Here is a 3,109-nt window from a genome sequence, read left to right as displayed (position 1 = left end):
CTTGATCTTAAAGAAAAAGTTTTCAGTCTTTCACCACTGAGTATGGCATTTGCTATGGACTTTTCATATATCAGCTTTATGATGTTGGTAGTTTATTATGAAGATAGTTTCTTTCAATTCCTACTTGGTTGAGTGTTTTTATCATGAAAGGGTGTAGACCTTGTCAAATACTTTTTATGCATCAATTGAGAAAATCATATGCTTTTTGTCTTCATTCTGTGAACTTGGTCTATTATATTGCTTGATTTTCATATACTGAATCATCCATGCATTCCAGGAATAAATCCAGCTTAATCACAGTGTATAATCCTTTCAATGTGCTATTGAATTTAGTTTGCTAGTATTTTATTGAGGATTTTTGCATCAATACTTATTGGGGTTATTGGTCTGTAGTTTTCTTATAGTGTCTTTATCTGGCTTTGGTATCAGGGTAATGCTGCCCTCATAGAATGAATTTGAATGTGTTCCCTCTTGTTCAATTTCTGGCAAAAGTTTGAAAAAGATTAGGGTTAATTCTTCTTTAAATGTTTGGTAGATTTCTTCAGTAGCACCATCTGGTCTTGGGGTTCTCTTTGTTAGAAAATGTATATCCATCCATCTCTCTTTGTATATATCTCCTTGTCATTAGAAACTATAAAGACTATACATGATTTGGAAATGAGACTGTACCAAACAATGGCCAAAGAAGGATCATCCACTGTATGCCTTCTCTTTTGTCTGGTCACCCAGAGATACAATGTTATCAGCTAGAGTGGTTGTTCCTTGTCACTTTGAATTATTTTTCATTTGTGCATTTGCTTGTGTCTAGTTTCCCTTCCACATAAATTCAAGACCCCTTTTTTACATACTGTTAAGCCAAGTCTCTGAGACCTGGCCAGAATACTAATATTCCGTGCCATGTTGTCTTTTGACTGACATTGCCCATTTGGAATACCTCACTTTCTCCCGATCACCACATCTCATTTATTCGTAGAGAAAATATTGTTGCTGAATTTTTTCCTTCCACCTGTCTCGTGATACAGTCCTGACCCACTTGCCCAGGTAACTGAACATGATTCAGAAATCTTTTGAAAGGTAAACTGCTAGCTATTTGAGACTCATCTTGCAAATTGATAAAATACCTGTAATACAGGTTTTTGAAACACGGCTTCTATTTTTTCCTTACAATCTAATCTTTAGTCTTTCTGGATGCTCCAGCCCTGACATCTGAAAGCTGGGACATCTGTTGGGAGGTTTTTGTTCACTGATTCAATCTCCTTACTAGTTATTGGTCTGTTTGGATTTCCTTTTTCTTCATGATTTAGTCTTGGCAGGTTGCGTGTTTCTAGGAATTTTTCCATTTCTTCTGGGTTATCCGATTTGTTGCCATACAATTGTTCATAGTATTTTCTTGTAATACTTTTTATTTCTCTAGCAGTGGTTGAAATGCCCCCTTTTTCATTTCTGATTTTCATTTTTTTCTCAATCTAAGGGTTTCTCAACTTTGTTGATCTTTTCAAAACTGCAAACTCTTAGCTTTGTTGACTTTTTCTATTTTTTTCCTAATCTCAATTCCATTAATTTCAGCTCTAATCTTTGTTATATCCTTAGGATAGTAATTTTTAATGTTATTTTTTATCATAATTTAAACAAATTTTTAACATTTTTGAAAAAGGAGATCGGTTTGCCTAGGGGAAGGAACAGGAGTGAGGAGAAGGGTCATGATGAAACTTTTTAGATGGATGGATTTTCTTGATTGTGGTAATGGTTTGACAGATATAAACATATGTCAAAACTCATCAAGTTGTACATTTTACATATGTGCAGTTTGTTGTATGTAGTTATACCCCAAAAAGCTATCAAACTGCAGATTTCTAAAAAACAAGTCAAATATTTAAATTTGCAAGCATACATTATTCTAAGTGATTTTTTTTCCTAAGTGTAGTCTATTCAAAATTCCTTCACTAAAAAGTCAATATTTGACTCTGTTTGTCTCCTGTACTTTGTATGTTGATAATTCTCCAGTTTTTGATCCCGATATATTATTACAGTTCTGAGCCCATCACTCAGTTTTCTTCAGAAGAGGACACACTATCCAGGGACTGAAGTTCAACAAAGATATGCTCGCAACCATTTTTCAGTTAGACTCTTTCATCATCACATTTTCGGATAGATAGTCATCCCATCAAAGGAGGTTGATCTATGAAATGATCTTGTTCTCTCCATTTTTAAAAGCAGATAGCACTTATGACATTATTGCAGACACTCCATATGTTTAATTTGGGAGATTTATTTTTCAAGAGCTTTATTTATCAACAGTAAAACCATCAACGATGTTACACAACCCTGGATGGCTTTCAGATGTTAATTGTGTTGCCGAAACTGTACAGTTTAAATCCCAGATGGGACTACTTTTACACGAGTACTTTAAAAAATCCACAACCCCTCTTTGTTAAAGCAACTGAACCTGAAATACGAATAGGTGCTTATAACAGATGGAAGATGTTTTGAGATAGCCAGGCTGAGGGGCTATTTGGCATTTTTCTTTTTGATTCTCAATGATTACCAATGTGATCATAACAGGCTCAGTGTAATCACAAGGTTCTTCCTTCTTTTTGCCTTCAAAACTAGAAGTTCCCACTTTTTCATCTAATTAATTCCATTATATACTCCATCACCTTGTACACCTACAGCAACTCCACATCCACCTAGTGGTTTCATCTTCAGTTTAAAATCTTACTGGTTCCAGTCACCCCTGTTGAAGGCTATGGCTTTAACGTAATTTATTCAGCATTTTATTCAAAAGATATTTATTGAATGTCAAACTGTGTGCCAGGGCTCTATACCAGAGACACAGCAGTGAGTAAGGAAAGAACATAATCACTCTCATGGAATTTATAGTCCAATTGGAAGACAGATATTGAACCAGCCATGATATGATTGATGAGTATAACAGGAAAGGAAGTACAGGATGTTTGCAATGGGAACATTTCTTTTTCTTCTGGGCTTCAGGGTAAAAACCTAGGTGAAAAAATGATATGTATCCCTTCCAACTCCCTGCTCCTGGCAGCCCAAAGGAAAGACCCCACGTGGGGAGTATCTGTGTCAAGAAGTAGAAACAAGCCCCTAT

General features: G+C 35.4%; 1 pseudogene; it reads right to left on the bottom strand.

Annotated features, from left to right (window-relative positions):
- Positions 1-690: 690 nt before the first annotated feature.
- On the bottom strand, positions 691-1,454 carry LOC141578453 (single-stranded DNA-binding protein, mitochondrial pseudogene; annotated as a pseudogene).
- Between the last annotated feature and the right edge of the window lie 1,655 nt (positions 1,455-3,109).

The sequence above is a fragment of the Camelus bactrianus genome, chromosome 8, assembly GCF_048773025.1.
Source record: "Camelus bactrianus isolate YW-2024 breed Bactrian camel chromosome 8, ASM4877302v1, whole genome shotgun sequence".
NCBI lineage: Eukaryota > Metazoa > Chordata > Mammalia > Artiodactyla > Camelidae > Camelus > Camelus bactrianus.
Note: the sequence above shows the minus strand (reverse complement) of the source record. Positions and strands in the feature narration are given on the sequence as shown.